Here is a 26,728-nt window from a genome sequence, read left to right on the forward strand (position 1 = left end):
ATAGTGATAGTGTGCCCCTTTTCAAGATGGATTGAAGATGGTCCATGCACACATCCTGATGCCACTTGCACTGCAAAGTTTTTAGTTTGAGAAGTATTTCCTAGATGGGGAGTATGTGAGGTGCTGAAATCAGAAAATGGACCTCATTTTGTAAATGAGGTATTTGAACAGATTAGCCTCTTGCCTAGTAGTAAGCACAGGTTTTGTTCTGCTTATCATCCGCAAGCGAGCGGGATATGTGAGGGACTCAATAGTCCTCTCAAGGAAAGAATAGCAAAACTGAAATTGACACTGAAGAAGGGGTGGCTTCATTGTCTGCCCCTTGCATTATATGCATTGAGAAATCAGCCCTGATCTGACTATCACAAGCAAGTTGCAGCGAGTTGTTGTTTTCGGAGACCTCCTACAGTTAACATCAGTAAAAGGTGAACCTATTTTCAAAACATTAGGTCACAAACAATGCCCTAACACGCTCGGCAGCATAGGAAATGTAAATCTCTGGCAACATTTTCAGTAAAAAGAACTAACTCAAAACATGTGTCAATCTGCAGACCTCACCTATTCTAATATTTTAAAACGCATTAGAACCGGTCTGCTTACTAAAGATGCCAAATCCATTTTAAATAGTAGACTAATCCATGATCTATATACGGGCACAACACATCTGCTCCTGATGTCATGGAACAATTAACTCAACTAAATATAAAATGCATGTTCTTAATGCCAACCCAAGCAAGCTATAGCCAATTCAATGAGACAATGTTAAAAAAGAAATACAACCCATACTGCATATTAACTCCACAGACAAACTGGAAGTACACAACATGACACTCCCTATGTGTCAACAAGCAAGAGCATGACTAAATAGCTTAAAAAATGTATCTCCAACACAGCTGGTTTGGAGAAAATATTGACTATGGGCCTCATTACGAGTATGGAGGTAGCCATGCCAGTTTTAGCGGCATGGCTACCCCCATACTGGGTACCAGGTCCGAGTACTGCAATAGGGACTTACCAGGCCACTCCGACCTTGTAGGACCCGGTAAATCCCTTTCGCGGGACCCGGTACATCCCATGGGGAGGATGCTAACAACAGGCCCGTTAATGACGGACCCGTTGTTAGCATCCTGGTCTGCTAGCGGGTCCTGCTAAGGATGCCTGGTCTGACCAGGCGTTACAGAGCGGGACCCGTGGCAGACCTCGTAATAGAGCGGCCGGAATGAACAGTGTCGGTCCCTTAACAGCACCGTTCATTCTGCGGCCGCCTAACCCCTAATAAGGCCCAAAGTGCCTAAACTGTAGAACAATTCTTAAACGTAACCTTGGCATAGAACATGGTTTAGTCAATGGAGCAATTGGTAGAGTTGTTGGCTTACAGACATATCCATATTCAGTGAAAAAACTTTGTTAAACGGACATAATGGTTACAAGTAAATCCAAAAAACTTCAGAACTTCACCAGTTATGGTAAGCTAAGCAACCATAACTTGCACCACCACTGTGCACTCCTAAGACTAACACCCAGGACATCAAAGATGACATCACATAAAAAGCGCAGTACTTCCAAAGACAATTAAGAGGACCAAGAAGATGAGGTAGAGGAAGTGCCTACCTCTAGCACCCAGAGAGAATCATGCAACTTTGTACTCAGTCGCGGACTACCTGGACAGTACTCCTACTGGACCACCTCCTTGCGCTGCCACACCAAATCCAACCACCACAATGCTCTCAGAAAGGTTGTTCCTTTCCTAGCAATTTGTAGGCTGTCTTCCTCCACCTCATCTTCCTCAACCAATACTGTAACCACACAGCCTACTTCTTTGGGACACAAAATCCCACCACTACCTTCCAAGCAATAAACAAGGCTGTTGATCCATATCTTTTGAAGAAAAGAGCCCTCTGTATATACTGAAACACACCACTGCAGGGGGAAGCAATTTAAAAGTGCTTTTGAAGCTGTAATCAAGGAGCATGAGCAACGCTGCCCCTTTCCTTAGAAGTAAAACACGCGCAACATCTTCCCCTGTCCACCTGCTCCTCCATACTAGTGCTTGGTGTCTCTTCCTTCGTTTCCCTCCCCACCTTACGTTCTAACCTCTCCTGCAAAAAAAGACATAAAAAACAACAAAAGAAAGGTTCATTTAGGAACCACCTTTCATCGTTAAAAAATAGAACTAAATCAAATAATTTTATAGAGTTCATCTACTTTACATTTCTCAGTAAAATACGTAGACTCAATACATTTTTCCAACATGTTCAGTAGCATTTTGTGTTATGCTAATGGGACTAAAGGGTGTTCATCCCTTGTTCCAGTTACTGGAACGGAGGATTATGGCCCGGCAGCCCAAGTTATCGAGCAAAGTGAGGATGGATAACGAGGGCTCCGGACCGTTATCCCTTGTTAGAGACCCTGCAATGGGGGATGAAGGCCATTAGCACCTCAGGTGCCCAAGGTGCTAACAAATTATTATTTTTCTTCCTACACTGTAGGAAGGAAAACCATTTTGCAAGATGGCCACCATGGAAAGGGAAGGCAGGGCTCCACACAGAGGGCCTCTTCCCTTTCCATGGCAGCCTGCAGAAGGCGATGAGAGAACCCTATGACCATATTACCATAAGCACATTTCTTTTGCCCTACCATACGTTTCCCACTTTTGAATAATTTTACCACATAGCTGGTCCCATGTGGACATGGCCACTTTAACCTAGTAACCAGATTGTCCAGATCATGTCCATATGCCATGACCCAAACAATCTGGCCACTGCTCATGGCCACAAGCTATACCTTCGTCACCAAAGGTATATCACTATTTTTTGGACCTACATTATGACACTTGTCAAAAAGTAAAACAGAGGCACATTTGCAAAACCATGTTATAAGGTCCTTGCCAATACTCCTTAAATGGGTTTGCTGGAATTCCACCCATGTTTTATTTTTTGAAAAGTGTCAAAATGTATGTGCATACAACAGTCATATAACTTAGACCCCAATTGAGAAAATCCATTCAGACTTTACACAAACTTTCAAGGTTGGGTCGATAATCTTTCTGGAAACCTTTGCCCACATTCGTAAAATGGCAACAAAGTTATAAGACATTTAAAAATGTTGAGACCCCCCTCTAATTTAGACTCCTCTTGACAAAATCCCACCAAACATTACAAAAACATTTATATCTAGATCTAAAACGGTTTTGCAAACCTTTGTGTAGATTTGCCAAATGGCACCACATTTATAAGCCTTTAAAATATTTTAGGACCCCCGTTCTAATTTAGCCCACTCAAAATCCCACCAAACATTACACAGACATTTTATATCGCCAACAAGCAAACTCTTTGGGCAGAGTTTCATGCAACCCTGAATCAAGCCTTCTATGCTCACTTTATAGTGCCTCAATGCCTGCGGGCTGCAGTGCGCTTTACAAATTTAAATAAATAAATAGATATAAATTGATTTTGAAAACTTTTGTGTAGATTCATCAAATGGCACCACATTCAGAAGACTTTACAATATTTTGTGACCCCCTCTAATTTTGTTCCCTCTTGACAAAACCGCTCCACACACTTCAGAGTCAGGTCTAGAATACAATTACAAAATGTCATGCAGTTTCATTGAGTGGTGCCAACATTATAAACAATCCAAAAACTGCTTTTCACCAACCCTGTAATGCAGAAATAGGCATAGATGTCAATGAACTCCTGAAGGGTTTGCGAACATCACAGGACTATGCCCGAACATCCAGACTGTTCGCTGACTTCGGGGATGAAACACACCTGTTTTATGGCTACTTACAGCCATATCCCATACCATCCTCATCACCCCTCAACTCCCCATAGATTGTTTGGTAAGTTTGACAAGTACACTGTTGTGTTTTTTAATATGAGTTTACTGTGATGTTCGTGGACACTGGTGGATGTCCGTGAATCCAACATGGTGGGCGTTTCTAAAACTCTGACGCACCTCACGCTTTTCACCATCCAATCAGTGGGCGCGTCCATTGTCTGTGGACTTGACATCACATTCTAGTCCAATCAGATGCCCGTCCGCAGACCGAACAGGGATGTGAGTCCGCGGACTGAACCCAGATATCACACATTTTTTTAATCTACTTTTGGACCATAAAAAAAAAAAATACTGGATGGCTTTACACCAAATTTACAAAATTACGCTTTCGGGACCAAGCAGCTGCTCTTGCCACAAAATTTAGAAAATCTGTCTAGCGGTTTGGGCTGTAGACGTCAGCAAAACATTTTTTCCATTGCGTCTATGAAACAAAAATGGTTCCCCCCTATATCTTTGCCTCCCCTTGATGAAACCTCACCAAACATGCCAAAAAGAAATTCAGACAGGGCCATATACGTTTTTTGCAAAGTTTGGGAAGGATTTGTCCAGGGGGAGCAAAGTTATAAACTGCCCAAAAAGTGGCCTTCCTATGAGTTGAGGAACTTAACCATAACTACAGGGCTGCTACCGCAGGCTCTGTAATATTACTGTAATTCTTCATGGGTCAAACTTTTAGAACAAGAACTGCAAGTTGTTTGTTATAATTACCCTGAAAATAATATAAATGTTTTTAAGATAGTCGAAAAACGTTATTATATTCATCTGTCTTCTTACTAAAAAAGATGGATAAGACTGTAATATATAGAAGTAAAGACAGCAAACAAGAATATGTGTATCGTTATTATATTGGATAGCATAAGATGAAATGTGCTTCTCTTCTTTCTGCACCAGTACGTTAAAGCATTGTTCCTTAAGCCTATTTAAAAATGTCCAGGATGACTGCAAGCCTATATATTCCTTATCGATTGTTGAAAGATATTGGTCTCTATTTTAAGGTGCTGCTGTGCATTGTCCTTGTCATTGTTCTTGGCCATTGAACGTCTTCTCTTGCTTCAATGCCAGTAGTTGCAGGAGGGGTTGGATTTTCTCCTTTATGTGGTTTGATGTCGTGCAATGCAACCAAGCTCTTCTTCCTTTTTAACTTGGCAGCTGTGGGAGTAACTTCTTCCACCTCATATGGTCCTTCAAGATGGGGCATTCTCCAAGTGCATACAAACTTTCATGCCAGCAGCTGATCCCCTGGGTATAGACTGGGTTGTTTTAACAAATCTTCTGCTTCAATAGGTTGATGGTCTTTGTCGCTTCTGTTTGACCCCTCCCTTCGATTCTTGACCTGTTGAGACAAGAAAAAAATGCTTGCAGTCAATTTTGTTAGGTAATCATGCATCTCATCACCTAGTGTCTTGGCTACACTATGGGCTTCCGTTTTTAAACTAGTTTGAGGAGCAAGGGGATTCTCATGCAGCATCCAGTCACCAACTCTTGAGGAGTTGGATGGTGATCTGAGCCAGACTGGTTTCTTTGGGCATATAGGCAAAGGGTAGGCAATGTAGCCATCCCTTTTTTAAGGTCATCTTTATCTTTGAAATCCTCTCCTTTAGTCATCTATTTCATCGTTCACAGACACCATTCACCTGTAGGTGATAAGCTGAGGAAAATCTATGCTTAATGCCTAATAGAAGAACTATGTGTTCGAAAATTTCATTTACAGAATGCTGTCCATTAACCCCCCATCTTGGAAACACCTCAAGCACATGGAAATTGGCAGCGCACGTGGCATCAGGGTGTGTGCATGGACCTGCCACGATCCATCTAGAAAAAGGACATACCATGACCGGCTTATATCTGTAGCCGTTACATGTCTGCAGCATATCTACATAATCTCTATATAGGTGCTGAAATGGGCCATTAGTTCTTGGAATTGCTTCTCTCACTGTTCGCAAAGTGTGCCCTGCAGTACATTCCTGGCACACAATGCAATTTACAATACACTGTGCCACATGCCATAACAAATTAAATCTTCCCTCTAAGTGTGGGCTGTGCATTTTACGGCTGCTAGAGTCAATGGGAGTGATAATGCTTCAATAAGTGTATCCAATAGGGCAGCATGTTGTACTGGAGTATTGTCTGCGCAGAGTAAGCCCCTCCTTTGCCAGCGTGACAAACCTGCTTGTACAGTTGACGTCACATAGGCAGAGTCAGAGTACACTGTCACTTCCTCATCTTCAAATCTATGAAGTGCAGCGATAAGCGCAACTAATTCTGCAGCCTCTGCTGAATAATGCAAAGGCAATCTTGCGCTTGTCATTGCCTCAAATTCAACCTCTCTGTTCAGCTTAACTACTTCTGATCCAGTATGCATTTCGCCAGTTGTTTGGTCAATTTTTAAACAACCATCAACAGAGTAATTCCCCCTCCTGATAGCATTCTCTCTGGCTGGGGGAAAGTCATCACAGTGTTCAGTATATGTTGTGCAATCATATACATAATCATCCTCCCCTACTGGTTCTGCTATCAACGTTGCTGGGTTCACTGTCTGGCGCTTAACCATTTCAATCGCAGGATTTGATATTATTACCTCATATCCTGATGCTTTTCTTTGGTCAATGTACTTTTGGGCTTCTCATTAATTGCACATAATTCATGCTCTACAAATTGTTATACTTGAAGCTTTTTCAAACGCGAATGTAGCGGCAGTGAAAGACTGTTCACAGGGATAATGCCCTTTCATAACAGGATCTAAAATCCTACTATAATAGGCCAATGGTTTGTGTTCATGTCCTAACATAATTTTCTGTGTAACGACTGCTGTCATGACTTCTCCATTTGAACGAAAAAATAAATAAAATTCATGATCATTTGGATATCCCAACACAAGGGCTATACTGATTGACTTTTTTAATTCTTGAAATCCTTCAGTCATCTCATCTGTCCATGTTATTTTACTCTCGCCAACCTTTCTTCTTTAAGTACTTTTAAAAGTGGTCAAATATATGTACTGTAGTCGAAAACCCAGACCCTACAATATTTACATAGTCCTACAAATGGTTGCATTTCCATCACTTTATTAGGTTCTGATGTCTTCATAATTGATTCTGCTCCTTCAGGCGTCACTTTCCTCCCCTCATTGGAAATTAACTGTCCTATTTACAAGACCTCTTTCTGGCAATATTGTAGCTTTTCCTTGTCTAATTTATACCCCTTCTCTGGGAGTATAGTCATAAGCTTAAATGAATCTTCTCTGCATCTTTATTCTGTCTCAATACACATCAAAATGTCATCCACGTGTTGAACTATTGTTCTTTCAAGCTGCACACTACCCAGGTCCATCTGAAGGACTCTGTTAGAGACTGAAGGGGGCTCACAGCAACCGTGGGGCAAAAAAGCATATTTCAGGTGAATATTTCTATATGAGAAGGAAGTCAAATCTTGTGAGTATTCATGAAGGGGAATTGAAAATAATGTGTTTTTTAAGTCTATGACTGTGAAATACTTGTCCTTCGATGGGATGTTACACAATATTGTCGCAGGATTTGGAACTAAAGGAAACTCAGCTTCGACTATCTGGGTAACCATTAAATTATAAAAAAACGTACTCCATACTAAAATACTTGTGGGTCCAACGGGACCCCTGGTAATGCCTTCTGCCCAGTGTAGGCTAATATAATCTCTCTCACATTCATATAATGTATACCTGGGGTGGATCACACTATTCCTTCATCAGTAAAAGGTATGTCGTGTTAAGTTTCATCATTAAGTTAAGCCCTAATATGTTAACTGGCATCTGCATGAATATATTAACGGCATCGACATGTTGTGTTCTCCTATAAAGATTGGTCATTTGTCTATGAAAGGAAATAAACACATTGGGTCTCATTACGACCCTGGCGCTAACCAATGGCGCTATTAGTGCCATGGTTAACGCCGGTAACTTACCGAATCCGCCATGGTGAAATGGGGAATTACCACCCCGTTCCAAGGTTGGCAGGCGGTAATTCCCCATTTACCATTGGCCCTTCCCCATTCCCATTTTTGCCCCATAGGGCTCAATGGGAATGGGGAAGGCAGTAATTACGGTACCGCAAATTGCGGTACCGTAATTACCTTCAAGGTCCCTTTGCGGGTCCCTACCTTAACGGCTGGTAGAGACCAGCTGTTAAGGTCGGGAGCCGCAAAGGGACCTTGTAGTAAGGCGTTAACCCCTTAACGCCTGGGTCGTAATGAGGCCCATTGCCCAGAGAATCCCTGCACATTCCTGGAAAACCTGACATTGGATATTTTCCCCCATGGACACAGGAACTAGTTACTACAGTGTCTACATGAAATGAACATTTCTTGCCTCCTATCATCACCTTGACCCTTGGTTCCTCTTGGGGGTCTGGTGTTACTGATAGTACTGGACAAATCAGGTCACTGTGTGGGCTGTCCTATTGTGGATATAAATCAATCCATGTACCTGTGAAGGAATTTCCTCCTACTACGGTCACACTCCCTAATTTAGATGCGTGTCCTTTCTGGGCTCCTGTTTTCATATTCCATTGTGGTACCATGGCCTGTTGTGTCTGCGCTTGCTGGGGTTTTACCTGTTTGGTTTGCATGTGCACTTGCAGTGATTGCCATTGTGGCGATTGCCTCTGTAATGGCGCTTGCTGTTTTTGATGTGGTTGCAGCACGTATGTATGAGCCTTCATGTGATTAGCATACTCCCCTTTCAAAAACATAAGTACAGCCATCATTTCATTTGTTAATACACATTTTTTTCAAATCCAGGGCTTTCACACCCTCACAGATGGAAATATGTCACAGTGTTACCAGCATACATATTGTATAGAAAAACTCTGGGTGTTACCTGCATACCCACTGTATAGCAAAGCCTAACTAATTTAAGTTGTGTAACCTTCATAGCTAGATTAACTCTGTCGGTTAGATGCATACATATTTTATAACTATGTTAAGTCTAACTAATTGCAGTTGTCTACTTAGCTAGAACTCTGTGTGTTTACCCACATACTCTTTGCATAGATACATTAACTCTGTGTGTTACCTCCATACTCATATTACAGCAAAACCTGATTCAATTTAATTGCATTACCTGCATATGCATTGCATATCTAGATTAAATCAGTGTGTTACCTGCATATAAATTGCATGGCTTGATTAGTTCATTGCCTTGCCTGCATGCCTGTTGCATAGTAAGATAGTGGGAATGTGTTATTAGTGTCTCCACTGCAAAGCTTGATCAATTTTAGTTGTTTTACTTTCATACCTATTGCATAGCTCTTTTAATCTTACTGTGTTACTTGCATATATATTGCTTAGTCAGATTAAACCAGTGTGTTACTGGTGTGTACATTGCCAAACATTGTTAATATAGTGCCCACTGACTATGCTGATAAACATTTGCAGTGCCACCAATGCGTTTACTACAAAGTTAGATTAAAAGTATATACCATCAACAGATACATTGCATAGCTAGATTAAGTCATTGTGATACCCCTGCATCCTTTGTAAGAATTTTATGAATTAATATTCCGATTGCTTGTGCTCCTAGAGGACCCATTGCTTAGTTGGAGTAATTAATTGTACCGCCACTGTAACTACTGCATAACTAGACTAATTGGGTCATACTAATCTATCCATTTCAAAGCCATAATATTTCATAAATTGCTAGTGCGCACTTTGCAATACATGATTAATTCACTTTGTGCAAATTATGCTGCTAGATACAATATGTCCCTTTTTTACACAGTGGCCAGCCAAACACACAAAAAGACAATGGTCCAAATAGAAGCCCTCTGAAAAATGATAGCCCTACCCAGCAACCACCCAGATTGGTGCTCTTGTAGAAAGACAATCTGGGTACCACTTACTGAATGCACAGACCAGGTTCCCTGGAAGTGTGAACATGGAACTGGGACCACAGTAGCCAAAGTGATGGCCAGGTGGCAGCATTGTTGTCCATTGACTGCACCAGGCAAACCCAGATATGGCTAATCCATTTTTGGATACATGCGGGAGCCTAAAAAACACGGAATGCATTTGCACAATATTTTGAAAAGCATTCTTTCAGGACAATATGCCTGCTCCTCACAAAGGTGTGGTGTGATACCCTTCCAGAGATTCATGCTATAGATTATAGAAAAATGAATTGTAAAACCTTTGTTTTGAAATTGCTTATAATGTTGCCACCCACCCTCGAGAGAGCTGCCAGTGGTTTGTCCAGGGAGTGGCCTGGGGTGGCAAGTGTGACCTCTGGAATCTGAATGGCCACCCCAGGTGCCACCACATTATCCGAAACTATGTTCATTATGAGTGTGTGCGCTAGTACTTCATTCCATCCCTGCATAAGTCTGTGCCAAACTTGGGCCACCCGGGTGAAAAGAGTCTCGACACAGCACTGACAGCTGCACAAACCTTCCAAGTCTGGTCTATATGTTTTTTGGCAAAGTTGCCTTCTGATTGTTCGAATAGCTGAAGTTGTTTTAAGCTGATCAAAATGTTCTTTCCTATAACCATAACCACAGAGTCACTATCAGGCACAGACTCTGCAGTGTATGTCTGGTCACATTGGACATTTGAAATTAAACTATGAAAATTGTCCCCTTGAGGAGCAACATCACACAATTTGGCACAGAAGTGTTCAGACTGAATTCAAATATGCATGCTTAATTTGGTACATTTCATGCATGTTTCAAAGAAAATGGAGAACATGGATTCGTTTAATTTTTTACAGAATCTGGTTTTCCATAAACCCCTAGAGCCCCAAAAACCACACTTTCAGGGTGAATAGCTTGACAATGACTAATTCTACGTTTGAGATATTTGGCACAAACATAGCCCTTACCTGGTACTGGTGGGCACTCTCTTTTTGAATTATGAGATTGTAACTATAATTTGGACCGACCTGCATAGCTGGTTCGAAATAAAAAAAAAAAAATGGTTTGCATTTCATCTCAGTGCACTGCAGATCAGAATAATGAAAAGGAGAGAAAACAAAAACACATTGGAGTACAGGGAAATAATTTGCCTTCTTCGCTGTATTTAATCATGGTTGATGATTCAAAAGTTAGCTAAACTGAGGCCATTTGCCTGCAAAAAAACAAATCCATTTCAGCCCACTATGAGCAAAGCGGATAGAAAACAGAAACACATAGTGATCAATGGATCAGTCAGCTGCAACTGAATCATGTCTTTAAATTCACATATGAATAGCAAAAGTAATAAAAAGGGGATGATAAAAATACAATTTGTAAATAAAGTTCGTGAGTGTGGTTTTACATTGCGGCCAGTGTTATGTTATTCTAATGGTTCTATGTGATTTTATCCAAGATCTTTTGTTCAAGGCATTTTTTACCAAAATATTTTGACAGAAAAAATACTGTTTTTTTAATTCTTTTTTATTTGGGGCTCATTCCCAAAAGCTCTCGGTTTCCCAGTGTTTTTAACCCACTCCAATCCCTTCTCCGCCCGTTTTAACTTCTTACCCACCCACTGCTTACCCAACTATTTATATATATATATGTATTTCCTCCGTAAAAATGTTTAGTTAAAAAAATGCCTCAAATAAAAAATGCTTGATAAAATCACTGAATACCATTCTAACTCTTATTATGTTCTGTTTACACAGCATCAAACCACCACCATGCTGGTTTCAATGTGCATAGGCTTATCTAGAATTTAGTTTATGGTGCCCCCACCCAGGGATGTCATTTGGACATCTCCAGGGGTCGCAAATGCGACCCCTGAGGTCTCCCTTGCAACCCATGAGGTCTCCCTTGATACCCCTAAAAAAATGTAAAATACATGTTTTTTTTTTTTTACAAATAGTATGTGGCCAGTGCCATGTTGCTCTTTGTTTCTGGAGTGGCGGGCTTTCTTGTTCAGGCTTCCACAAGTGTAACACTTTGAGGAGTGGCCCTAAATAAGAAAGAATAGGAATAACAAATTATTTGTCTTTCTGGAATTCTATACAACAATTGCTAGACTCAAAGGTTTATTTCCGGCACACTTCAGAGGGTGAGTCACTGATTTAGTCTGTTCCTAAACACCACAAATTCACAATGCAGACAGCAACCTCCAAAAAACATTTCGAGTAGAATAAGCATCCATTTCGGACTATGGGCCTGATTCACAGCGCAATTTCCTATGGGATTTCACCATTATAAAACGCTTCTGTGAATCAGGCCCTATGTGTTTTGCTTTTCGCAAGTTGTAGTTATAGCATGTTTTTTTCTGCCATTGTTTCTGTTACGATCATCACAAGACATTCTATCTCAGTGTCCTCGATCACTTGACAAGCCTGAAAGCTTGTGCATAGTGTAGAAATGTTTGACCATATCACATAAAGTTGCCCTTGATTTCATTGTGCCACAATGAATGCTTTGTTGTAATGTGTCTATCTTTCCTATCTCCCTGCAATGCTGTTCAGGATGTTTGTTTTCATGTATGAGGTAACAAGTGCCCAGAGAGCGGGATGCCATGTGAGTGTGCTGCTTTCCCTCTGCTACTCTAAATTCTTCAATACATAGTTATGAACCCTCAAAATGGTACTTATTTTGCCACCTCTGAAGCCTTAAAAGTAGATCAGCGCAGGCGTCACATGTGGCCAACTTCGCACCAGACTTGCAGATGAACTGGCCTGCTGTTATATCTCAGTTACTGGTTTAATGGTATCCACTACAGGGTGTAATTTGCTTTCTGACTTTGAGAACATTCACACATGTAATTGCTCATTTTACTATAGCTGGTAAGCTAACTCTAGCTGGTAAGATAGTTCAGGGGGTTGATCTCTTGATGCTGCAATGCGTGTGTGATCTGCAGGTTGCAGGCTCGAATTCCATCAAGGCCAACTCAGTCTTTCATCCTTCTGAGGTTGATAAATGAGTACCAACACAGGTTTGGTGATATTGTATGTATATATGTTCGATATAAAGTGCTTACGGGTAAGTGCTATATAATAACACATCATTATCATTTGGCTTGGACATCTGCTTGCATTCACAGTAATTTGGCAACATGGACCTATACACACTGATATTAACGATACATATGGTGAAGTGGTGGGGAAAGAGGGGACAAATGAAAAAAAAGGGGATCTAAATTGTGGTGTCATATTAAAGGAAAAAGTATATGTCATAGCGTGGGCATATTTCGATCCAGCCAGTGTATATCATAGATCAGGATTTCAGAAAGTAGGGAGGTACATTCTAAGGTGTCTGAAGGAGAAAGGGATATTTACGTCAGAGAGATAAACAGGAATTACAAAAAAAAGCACTGTGTACCTGTGTTGTGGTTTTGTGGTTTGTTCAAGTGAGCCCATGAAGTGGGTTGGCTCTTATTTAAAGAAAGAATGTTTGTATTCTTCCACAAAAAAAGTCCAGCATTGTACTTCTGGTACTGCCAGGGCTTTTGGCCAAGAGTCACCAAGTTGAAAATAGATGTGTGATTGGTTAATGTGGAAGGAGACATACAGGAGAGAATGATGGACTAGTTACATTCGTGCACCCTTTTGTGTAGCATGATCTAGTGATGTGAGTATGTGTTTGGCCCAGGGATGGCCCTCCTTTGATACCTTCCACAATTCCAGACTGTCATTGCTAGTGTGGGTGTATTGAAACAATGTACAAGGAAACAGGAGAGAACATGTCCTTCTGCTCAACCCCTCCAATGGCACAGCCACAAATGACAAGATACTGAACACAATAACGCAAGGAAGAACAACTGGCACCCTTAACTAATGTTGGCATTTGAACTGTTATACCTCTTGGAACAATGCAGTGGACCATATGGCTAGGCATTTCTTCAGATCTACTAGGGGCTTTAAGAGGATGGTTATAGGGATCTGAATGTGGATTATTAGTGTGGTTTTTGAGTGCAGATGGTGAGTAGGCATTATTTGAGGACATTGAGAGAGTGTATTTGTGGATGGTTTGTAAGGGAAATTTGACTGTGGATTGTGAGTGTGGTTTGAAAATTCAAATTGTGAAAGTGGATTTTTGGTGTTTTTGTGAGGGTGCTATGGAGTGCAAGTTGTGAGTACAGATTGTGAGGGTGGATTCATAGAACACATTGTGAGAGGGGACTGCGAGGGGCATTTGGGGTCGAGATATGAAATATTAATTTTGAAAAAATCACAACAATACAGACCTGCAGAATACATCCGAACAAAAATAATATGGACACGCAAGCCAGCAGAAATAGACCATTACATCGAGAACACAATGGATAAGTTTGCCTTTTTTCCCAGCCCACTTCAAGCAAAGCATGTCAAAGATGTGAGAAGGTAAAAAAACTGAAATTAACTTACAATAGATACATTTCTTCAGGTAAATAATATATTAACACATACATATGAATAGCAGAGAAGATCAAAGACAACGACAAGAGAAACACCCCTTGTGACGTAAGATTGCAATCGTCGATTGTGAGGTCAGATTGTACCCACCACATATGCCACACACATAACCTCCCACGCATGCACACACATTCACCATACACATACCCTTTTACACACAAAATACACACACACGCTCACACAAAATGACTACCAACTATACTCTCACTACATACATATGCCCAGACAAAAGCACAACATGCACAGACAATATGCACCTGATTAAACTAAGTATGGGCAATATGTTTGGAATGCCTATGCAAAACGCAAAAACACTGCAACACAAGCTCCCTGCCCCAAACACACATACTCACCAATCCCACACAGTAGTAGACTAAAAAGGGAAGTAAGAACAGACAATATGCTTGTAAAATCCATACACTCAAAAAAATGTCTGAATGAGTATATATGCACACCCTCTCCCCCACACACACACACACGCACACACACACAGACCAACACCTTCTCACGGTATCAGGTAATATTATCCCCACCAAAAATATCGCTGTACATATGGTCGTCGGGAACAGCCATAGGTGATATTTTTGGTGGGGATAATTAATGGGGTAAATGGATGGGGGGGTTGCGGGGGTGTCCCCCGCTCCTTTTTAAAATATATGGGGGTTGCGAGGGAGTCCACCGCAGGTTCCATTGGGTAATATCTCTGCAAAAATATGGCGAAATGTTTGTATGGCGATATTTTTATGGCGATATTATCACATGGAACCCTTCTCACCCCCCCCACACACACATTTAGATCCTCCACAACTACACACCCATACAAAAATACATTGAAGTATGCCTATGTATATAGAATATGCTTGGAAAACAAGCAAGGACAATGCAGACATGAAATTGGATTGGAATGCAAGTAATGCAAGTAGTAAGAGACAAAATGCTCAGCATATGCATATGCACATATAGTATCCTCTGAATGATTATGCACCACCACGCGTATGCACCCTCGGTTTGGGATTAGGAGAGTAATCTGTGACAAAGAGCATCCAGTGAGAAAACTGAGAGGAAACAGGGACAGACTGGAGGAAGACAGAATGGAAAGACCAGGAGAGGAACTAGGGCTGCTGCTGCAGGATACAAACCCTTTGAAGAAGATGGTAGAAACGTCCAATACTATATCATTTTGCCCGTGTCATGACTGGGCAAGCAAATGCCGCATCAATAACATTATACTTGAGTTTTAGCAAGAGTCATAGGCCAATTAAAGACAGAATTCTCATTTATTTTAGAAACAGAAAATCCATCCTTCATGTTTCTCCTGGAGATCCCTCTCTGAGTTTATTTCATTTATTTTTTAGTTTGATCCTATTGTTCTGTCAATCATTACACATTTTCTCTTTAAGACCATATCTTGAATTCAAAGGTAATACATTTAATTGCCAAATAGCCTAAGCCCAACCCATTTCAAGGCTTCCAACTTTTCTCTAACCAAAGTAGAGACACCTCAGAGGCAGACAGCTGCACCAAGGATTCGAGGGTCCCAATCTTACAGATCGAATTGGCATAATGTGGCTCACGCGGCAAAGGGGAGGCCACTGTCTCCATTTGAGAGATAAATAGAGTCAAACTAACCAGGGATTACATTGATCTCTGGAGTCTTTAAGACATCTGGTTTACAAATCATTGATGATTCTTGGATGTGTGCTTACTCTGCCCAGGCCACATATTTTAGCATTCCAGCCACTGTTGAGGAACTCCTCAGTACCTTCATTGGCATTGTTTTGGCTCTGTGTGAATCCCCTTGAGATGTCAAATGATTTGGGCAGAAGGGTGCCATTTCGGTCTAGCTGCACACTAAGGGCCCGATTCATGGAATTGTTTGCATGGTTCAAAATGACTTCACACTGCGGAATAGTGACTTTGCACTGCCGCACTGCCAACACAAACCCTGATTCATGGAACCATGCAAAGTGTATTTTTTCAGTGCAAAGTCAGTGCAAAGTCAGTTTTGCAGTACAAAATGTACTTTGCACTGACTTTTCACTGCAGAAATACACATTAAACAGTGTCAGGAATCAGGGTTTGTGTCAGCAGTGCAAAGTCACTTTACAACAGTACAAAGTCACTTGGTAACCGTGCAAAAAATTCCATGAATCGGGCCAATAATTGTCTCTCCTATCTCACATATTTTGCACAACACCTCTGCAATTAGTATGCAGCTAACCCCATGATAATATGTGGTCTAGCTGCACACATAATTCTTCTCAAGCATACTCTACAGACTACCCCAGCACCCATGCACTACTCTAAAAAACCTCTGCCATTAGAATGCAGCTATACCCACAATAAAATTTGGTCTAGCTGCATACGTAATGTGTCTCAAGCATACTCTACAGACTACCCCAGCACCCATGCACTACTCTAAAACACCTCACACAACACCTCTGCAATTAGAAAGCATCTATCTCTCATGATAAAATTTGGTCAAGCTGCACTCATAATGTCTCTCCTATTCCATACACTTTGCACAACACTTCTACCATTAGATTGCAACTATCACCCATGAACATTCTGGTCTAGCTGCACACAATGTCCCTCCTGCTTCACACACTTTACACAACACCTCTTCCATTAGAATGCATCTATCCCCCATGGTAAAATTTGGTCTAGCTGCACACAATTTCCCTCCTGCTTCACGTACTTTGCACAACACCTCTGCCTTTAGAATGCAGCTATCCCTCATGATAGAATTCGGCCTAGCTGCACACATACGTCACACTCTCCATAGTACCTCTGTGCACCCACCCACTTTCCAGCTCAACAACGGTGACCTGTATGGATTTGGCCACCTCTACCTACCTACATATTAGATAAAATGCACACTTGCTTTCTATAACTCTGTGACAAGTTTCCCATATCTGGAGTTTGGTCGCCAAGTGCGTTCAACCTACAGCGCATTGTAACCATACCAATGGTGAAAGCTGCTTCACAAATGCCCATTACATGCATACATACATTCTTTGATATTTCTCAGGTTATATTGCTGCAAACGAAGTATGAGACACTCCATTGCTAGATGTTGCATGTTAGATCGAAAGAGTGGTGCTAACTGTGAATAGATCCTTGTTGGATGAGGCCCAATAAAGAAGTGTGTTTTCAGCCTTTGAATTAATCGAGGTGGTGTATGAAGCTTGATTGGACCTGAGGCACTTAAAGGAAATATGTTTCCAATAAGGGATTTTAATACAAATGAACACTGAAAAAATATTGCAAGTATTTATAACCGTTTTATCTTTTCTTGATTTCTCTATACACATCATGATTAGGTGCAACAATTGAGCCTACCAACACAGGGGTGTGCCCCTCTAATTTAAAGTAAATAAATGCTAAAGTAAGTACTAAAGACACCTGCCTTGCTTGGTCATTCATGTATGCACAGTCATGTTAGTCATGCTAAGTATGTGTGTCAAACCTATGTGTGTACAAGGAGGGTCATTACGACCCAGGTGTTAACCATGGCGCTATTAGCGCCATGGTTGATGCCGGTATTTTACCGATTGTGCCATGGTGGATGGCGGAATTACCGCCCCATTCCAAGGTTGGCGGGGCGGTAATTCCCCATTCACCATTGGCTCTTCCCCATTCCCATTTTTGCCCCATAGGGCTCAATGGGAATGGGGAAGGTGGTAATTACGGTATCGCAAATTGCGATACCGTAATTACCTCGAAAGTCCCTTTGCGGGTTCCTTCCTTAATGGCTGGTAAAACCAGCCGTTAAGGTATGGACCCGCAAAGGGACCTCGTAATTAGACGGTAAGGGGTTAACGGGCACCGCCACCTTTTACGGCGCTGTTAACCCCTTACCGCCTGGGTCGAGGCCCAATGTTTTCCGATGGATTTATTGACTTTAAATGAAGGTGATAAAAACATGTTTCAATATAATGAATTGGACTCATTTCAAAATGATTATCATGTATCACAAGATTTCTAAATTATTAATTTGTGTAAACATCGAGGAGAACCTCATGACCACAAATGATTGTCTATGTTGAGGAAATGAATATCAGAATTGCCAGCCTTGAACTGATTGGGGGGGTCTGAGTTGGGTCAAAAAATACAAGAACTGTACTAAGTGTAAATACGTTAAAGAATTGCGCTAAGAATAGGTTATCAATAATGTCATTAAGTCAAAGTATTTCAAGTGTTCCTGGCAAGTAATATCTTACAGCAATGGAGCCAATAGAAAGAGTATTGCCAGAAGGTATCTGGATCAAATATATGAAAGCTTTATATTCCAACACCCCTTTAGGCGAAATGTATTTTTTAGGCCTATCATTGAAGTATCTTGCTAGTTGCAAAGAAAGTCATGAGAAAAATAGACACCAAACAAAATTGCCAGGTCAGTAGGCCTGTGTATGGTTTCCAGTGTGGTTCTAAAATGTTATCCTGTCCATTCATCAACAGTAATTACTTTGTGGTATTTTACTACGAAGTAATTACTCCGAAATTATGGTTCCATGTAATAATGTCCCTGCAAAAATGTCTCCTTACAAAAAAGTGTCAGTTTTTTGCTGAGACATTATTACATTGAACATGCGGGGGACACCCCCGCACCCCCTGATTTTTTAAATTATTTTTTACAAGGGGAGCAAGGGACATCCCCGCAACCCATCGCCATACATAATGCCACCATATATAATGTTGCCAATGGCTTTTCTCTGTGACATTATGTATAAGGACACTATGTATGGGGACATTATTACCTGTTACCGAAATGACCTCGAAACATATGGGTATTTATGGGTTATGGTCTAAAAAATGGGTGGGGAGGGATTTGGGTAGGGGTAGTAATGAAGGAGAAGAGTGGGCATGGGGGGCCCAAAATAAAAAATAACATTTGATGTAAAATTCCAAAGGAATTACTTTGTAGTAAATTACCACAAAGTAATTTCTGTTGATCGAAGTGAGCGCGAACGGTCAGGAGCGGTGTTCCATTACCTTTATTTGTTTCTGTTTACCATTCCTCTACTTTTTACGACCATATTCACCATTCTCTATAGAGTATTTGTCCATTCATGTCCCTGTGCAAGTGTAGAGTTGTAATAGGAGCGTTAGTTACTAGTCGCTTAGACTATTGCAATGCCCCGGCCGCAAAACCTTGTTGCATGTTGCACTATGCTTCCACCTAACCTCTCCCCTGCTGAGACCACAGTTCCACTACTTTTTTCGGTACACTTCTACCACTGCATGGAACCCATTCCTGAATAAGGTAGCAGCCTTTTTCCTTTTTACAAGGAAATGTTCTTTCAACTTGTCTGATTATTAAACATTCATAGCTTGTATACATTTTGAAGAGCTAATGTTTGAAAACCTTGGTTGAAGTAGCCTTAACACTGGGAAGATAAAAAGACCATGGATATTACCAGTAATTCCGTTAAGTTCTAATAGTGCACCAAGTAAGACACAATCCAAACATAACTTTTAAAATTTCAGACAGATGCAATTTGTTTCCACCTTGTCACGACTTATTTATTGATTTATGTGGTTATTTACAGGAAAATCAATGCATTTTTGGCACAAAGATGCTTACAAAACTTGTTAACATTGATTTACAGAGCGGAGGACCATTGTCCTTAGCAATGGGTGAGTGGATGTGGATATAAGACCAGGTGATACAAGGGAGGTAGAAACATGAACCAGGGACACGGATAGTAGAGAGTGACATAGAAACGAGATAGTGTAGGAATAGCTACAGTTTAGGATGAAGGGGTGAGGGATAAATGTTGGGGGCTTGCAGTATGGAGGTAGGGAGCGAGGAGAAAGGTAGATGCGAAGGCATATAATGCTGTGCAAGTGGTTCTTCAGAAAGGAGGTGAGCAAGGAGGTTGTATGTAAATGTAGATAGAGTGGTAGTAGTGCAGACGGGCAGAGTAAGGCAGTGAGTGGAGGAAGAGAGTGGAAAACGAAAGTGGCATGTGAGGTGGCAAGGAAGAGAGCCTAGGTTCATTGCAGAGAGTGAGGTGGAGATCAGGGAGAGAGATGGGTTGATAGGCATTGTGGGGCTAGTCTGTGTATAGTTTTGAAGTTGATGAGAATGAGTTTATACTTTTCTTTCTGTCTCATAGTTAATCAACCTAACTAGCAACAAGCTGATAAGGTGGAGTAAAGCGGGAAAGGTTAAAGAGTTTACAGACTGCATTTGAGGAATTTCACGAAAGGTGAAAAAGCATATTTGGAAAGGTCATAAAGCAGACTGACACAGTAGACAGATTGAGAGATCATAAAGAGGATATTAGGTTCTTAGCAGTGTTAAAGGGAAGAAGATGTCTTTTTTATGAAGTTGAGGAGATTAAGTCTGGTCGCAGCGGCAGACTTGGATATCAAGAGCCAGAAGTTGTGAGATGGGTCGAAGACGACACCAAGGTTGTGAGCAGAAGCAGAGTAGGGAGGTAGTCATGAGAGAAGAATCGAAGAGAGGGAGAGTAAGATATAGCCTGTTTGGCTGGGAAGTAGAGAACTTCAGTCTAAGTGGAGTTGAGATACCATCCAGTATTTGATGTCAGAGAGACAGACAAACATGTTTGACTGTAGCTCGTCAGATAAGGAGGCAAAAGAGAAGAAGATCTGAGTGTCATCAGCAAAGAGTTGATACGAGAAGCCATAAGAGGAGATGAAGGTGCAATGAGCAGAGGTATAGAGAGTGAAGAGAAGTGGACCCAGGACTGAACCTTGAATCTAGAAAATGTGAGGGTCAGTTTTGAGAAAGGCATTTCAGTGTAGTACTATGTGTGAAAAATGTATGAGGCCAGTAGACGGGCAGAGTAACATATCCGCACCAATGGTCACAATTTTTATGCTTGGTCAAAATACATGATCATTTGAGCAAGATTATGTGTCATATAGAGATATCCTTTTCAAATGGTAGGTTTTCAATTTTCTGCCTATACTGTGTGAACATTCAGTCTTCAATAAGTGTGTTTGTTGAAGACTGTTGCTGACTGCTACTGACATGAGCCTTATGTCCTGAAAGTATTTTTGAGCCATTTCTCCCAATACATATTCGGTGGAATATTTCCCGATATACTAGTTTTTGAAGATTATTGAAGCATGCTATGCATATGGCATCAGGTGATATCATTGATATGCCGAAATTATTTTGATACTTGCTTTAGGGAAAATACTTGCTTCCAATGGCTGCACTATTATAGTGAATAAATAATCACTTAAAGGCTGCTCCAGGGGGCCCTAACAAACGTTATAGGCCCTGATGATGGAATTATTGACCCAATTCCAATAATTATAAAATTGGAAAATTCAATCCCTTTTAAATCAGGCATTTCTTGTTGCCATCCAGTGCCGGAAACACCGGCTCTGCCTACTCTGCCAGTGGCCAGTCTGAACAGCTACCTCCGCCAACCCTGCCAGTGGCCCAGGCAGAACAGCCAGCACATCCCACTCTGCCAGTGTCACAGCCAAGGTGCATATACTTTGCCCAAATTCTACATCAGCACCCGCCCTATCACAGCACCTCCCCTGATGAGGCTGAGGCAGTGGATGGAGGGGAAGGCACTGATGCCTCACCAAACTGCACCTCACATCCCATGCCCACCTTTAATCCCTCTACCCTCCATAGCCCTCCAAAGCCACATATACCCAGCATATGGGAAATGGATGCACAGATCCATTCCATGGAGGCCCATCATGCAGAAATGGTGTACATTGTACGTCAGCAATGAACATAATCCAGGCTGATGCAGGAGTGAGTCCAAGCGAGCAGCCGGTGCTGTGCATGTTTCCTGGGCAGCACAGCATCTGCCCTCGTATTACTTGCACAAAGGGTACAGGAGGACAAGAAGGGGGTATCTGCTCTTGCAGAGTCCACGGGGCACTCCCTGCAGGCCAAATGGGAGTAAACGGGGGCACAGGGATCATACACCCCGTCCAGTGCCAACGCCCCTGCAAGCTCAGTTAAGAGAAGTTCAAGGCACAACTCCCAGGGACTTATGGACACACTCACCCATGCCACGGCCATGCCATGATAAAGCATAGGCAGTGACAATGTGGATGTGCACATTAGACACTTTGTGTTTCGGGGTGGGTGGAGACAGGGTGTTCGGGAAGAGGGAGGTGGGTGTGTAGGGATGGGGGGTGAGTTTGTGGGGAGGGGGAGGTGAGCATGGGGTGTTCTCTACAGATGGTAGTTCATTCTAATATATTTTATTCAACTCTTGCAGCAATTAGTGGACAGTACTTATGTATGTGTCAGAATTTATTGAGTGAGCACATCATAAGCAGTAATGTGGCATTGGTAGTGCACAGTGTGGGGGCCTCAGAAGAAGTTGTCTGTGAGTTCCTGTCGGACAACGCGCCCACCCCTGCCATCCATGTGCATGTGCCTGTGCCTGGCTGGTGCTGCCTCGCCATCATCATATCTGCCCTCTGGTGGTGGCCACTCCAGGTCTGGGGGCAGTTTCGTTGGATGCAGATGTGATGCAACATTGCACACTTCTCCGATGCTGCCACCTCCTGGATCAGCTCATTTTTTGCCAACAGATCCATGAGAGTCTTCTCATCTCTTGCCGCTGCTGACCCAGCACATGTCCCTTGCGGAGTCCCACAAGGCTCGTGCGTATCACCCACAGTCTATAACGTCTTTACGAAACCACTCTTTGATATTCTTGACCATCTGGGTGTCACCTACACAAATTATGCGGATGACACCCAGATACTCATCCCTATCACCGGTGACTATGTAACTGACGCCAAAGCTCTTAATGCAGTTTACACCGTCATCCAGGCGTGGATGGCCCACCACGGTCTCTGCCTAAACGATGAGAAAACTGAGCTACTCATCCTAGGCTCTCAGTCCAAACTTCCAAAACTTGACAGCAAATATGATGCATTCAACATCGATGGTAACATCATTAAGGTCACCAATGTCACTAAAACACTCGGAATCTACCTAGACTCCACCCTCTCGCTCACCAGACAAACCAATTCAGTAGTTTCAGCATCTGCATACACGTGCAAATTAATGACTGCTTGCCGGCCCTTCTTAACTATGGACAACTGCCTGATCCTTGCGATAACCCTCATCTTATCTAAAATTTACAACTGCAATGCCCTTTACCTTGGTGCGAGTCAAAGAAACATTGGCAAACTTCAGGTAACCCAGAATAACACCATTACGGCTGCTCTCAACATACCTAGGTACGCCCACATCTCATCCACTAGACGCAACTTACGATGGCTCACTATCTCACGGCGTATCGCCCTCAAAACACTGGTTTTAAGCCACAAAGCACAGAACAACGCAGCACCTGCCTACTTGTCTGAGCGCTTTACACAACACACCGCCCACAGACCTCTAAGATCTGCACATGCACATACACTCATTATTCCTAGCTTCAAGCTACAGACTGCCAGAGGCTCGAGCTTCCCAGTCCTGGCAGCGAAGCTTTGGAACTCACTACCCAATGATCTCAGGAATGTCCCCTCCCTCCAATCCTTCAAATACAGAGCACAACAATGGTTCTATGAGCAAGACAAAGCCTCGGCCACCCTTTTGTAAACACCTATTGCATGCTTCGCAACCTCGATTACCGCTGTATATACTGAGCCGACAAACTACCTCTGTAAATATTTGTATATGTCCTTGCTCTATGTATGTATATATATTATGTATTATGTAATTTGTAACTGCCTTCTGTAACCCTCTGTAACCTTTCCAAACATGCGCCCTGATGGCCGTGGGCAGGCTGCGCAATATAAATAAATAAATACAAATACAAATACAAATACAAATACAAATACAGGCCCGGATTATCTGCCCTACCTTCTCTGGCCTGTACATAAGTGCACCCCTGAACAGTGTAGGCATTTGAAACATACCTTCACTAGTTCAAAGGTCTGCTCAATGGTTGCCCTGTTTTGCACATGCATACAATTGTATGCCATCTCCTTCAGCATCTGCGGATCTCTCAGAGGGTTCATCAGCCAAGGCAGCATCAGATGTCCAGAATCTCCTGCAAGGGAGTGGGGACACAAGGTAATCCATGACATGCATGTTGCTGGTCTGTTGTACTCATGGCACATCTGTCTATGTATTCTTTATCATACATCTTGGACTGTGGTAAGTACATGCATCATGCACCTTGCTGCACCCTGTGACAGCCGATGTGTATCATCCATACTGTGCTGTGTTGTACTCCCTGGGATAGATTGCTAGGGGTAGGACTACACTTGCCCCTGACATACCCAGCATGTGTATCCTGATGGTCTGGTCATCGCCATGCCACTGCCACAAAAGTGTCTGCACACACTACAGGGGACCCACACTGTTGTCTGGACATTCACTGACATGCATCAACGCATCATGATAGCTTAAATGCACAGTGGGCCCAGATTACCTATGACAAGTTTGGCATCACTGGAGCTGGCAACAGCACTAGATAGACTTTTTGGCCATCTCCCTTACTATCCCACTGACTTACGACCCCTGTGCTAATCACCTTGCACTCACATTTGATCACAGAGCATCCGCGCAAGTGCCAATAGTGCACTACATGAGGCCCTTTGATGTTCACATTGACTATTGACATGCATGGAAGATGGTGCATGTTAGTACTGTTGCCCGTGACTGAGGTTTCTACACAGTAAGTGTATGCATGCATGCACCCTGAAAGTACATGCCCTCATGGGCTTGGGTGGGACAGTCTACTGCAGAACTTGATTTGGTGGAGTGGCAGTGTTGTATTCTGGTACCTGTAGTGTGTTGCCTGTTTATGTCGTCAGGGTTTAGTTATGGGATTGTCATTGACTGACGTACACCGATGTCGTGATATTCGGGTGTGTTGTGGCCTGCCAATTGGGCATGTGGTGGTTGGTACTGCTAATGCATGGTGGTTGTGGCACATGCATTTGTGTCATCCCCTCTCCCCCTTTAGCCTGTGGCACATGCAGCGAGGTCTGTGCACTTGTGCGTGTACTCAGCTAGCATCCAGGTCCTTTGTCCTACGTGCTGCACCATGTATGCCACCTGGGTTCTGTTCCACAGGACCATGGATTCGTGGGTTAAAGATAGGAATTGGGCACTGCAGTGTGTAATGGTCAGGTCGGCATCACAGGTCACCTGGACACTGAGGGAATAGTACCGGTTCCGGTTCCTGTACACCTCTTCTGTGGTGTGGGGGGCCACCAGCTCTACATGTGTGCATTCCAATGCACCAAGCACATTTGGCATGCACACAATTGCATAGAAGCGAGCCTTGGTGGCATTTACCTGTGCCAGGGTGGTTGGGATGGCGATGTGCTGGCCCACATGGCACAGGAGGGCATCCGTTACCTGCTCCAGCACTCTGGAGAAGGCAGGCTGCGATATGCCATGCAAAAATCTCACCGAGTGCTGGAACGTGCCTGTGTTGAGGAAGGGCAGGAATGACACTAGCTTAATGAGCGGTGGTATGACTGTCCGGATGCCGATCCTGCTCCCAATGTCGCCCTGGATTAGGTTCAGGTGTTCATGTATTGTCTCCCTGTTTAGCTGGTACAAGATATGTATCTGGCCATCTGTCAGGGGCCAAGTTGTTGTCCATGTACATGGTTACACAGCACGCCTCTGCCTCACCACTTGCATCCCAGCAATCCTTTTCATCCTCCTCCTCTGCCTGGCCTCCTGTTGCTACTGGTTCTGCTCCAGCTCATTCAGCTACACTGCAGCGTACAGCGTCTCCATGTCCATTGTGAGTGGCAGAATGGTTGTGTTGGGGGAGTGTTCTGGAGTGGGTGTGGGTCTTTTCCTCTGTTGCTGGGTGTACTGTGTGCACCTGGGAGTATTTGGTGCACCTGTGGCCTCAGTTGTCCCACCTGGGGTCATTTACCGGCTGGCCCGCGGTGCCTGTGTTTCCGGAATGGATTTTCTGGTACTACTGGCATTTTTTATCCATGTTTGTAATGTGCTTGTGTTCCTGTGATGCTGGTGTTACTGGCAGGTGTCTAGGGGATGCTGCTACTACTTTGTTAGCGGCACCAGTAGCACAATGTGTGGTGTTACCGGTGCCAGTGTTTCCGGCAACATGACTCTGAATTGGCCGGTCTGGGAATAGTGCCGGTACACAGTGCACTGCCTAACTTGTAATTAGGGCCAAAGACTGGCTACACTTGCAGTCAAGTCAAAAAAGATTTCTTTCAATGCCAGTTTTAAGCTTACACAGTTTAAGTATTTGCACCAACTGTATTTTTCACCTGCAATCCAATGTGTCCCCATGCTGATCATGCTTGCAAGAAATGCCTAAAGACAGATGCAGACTTTCTTCACCTATCCTGGTCTTTCAAAAAGGTTTACAGATTCTGGCCTGAAGTGTTTGAGGCAGTAAGTCAAATCATTGGGGAGGAACTGTCCCTTGATCCACGAATTGGGCTACTGAATATAACGCGAGTCATACCCGTTCATATCCAAAAGGACACGGGCCTCTTGTTTGCTGTTGCCCGCAATTACATTGCCAAGCGCTGGAATTATGAATTTGCTCCCATAGCCAA

The sequence above is a fragment of the Ambystoma mexicanum genome, chromosome 5p, assembly GCF_040938575.1.
Source record: "Ambystoma mexicanum isolate Mex_15411 chromosome 5p, UKY_AmexF1_1, whole genome shotgun sequence".
In the NCBI taxonomy this organism is placed as follows: domain Eukaryota; kingdom Metazoa; phylum Chordata; class Amphibia; order Caudata; family Ambystomatidae; genus Ambystoma; species Ambystoma mexicanum.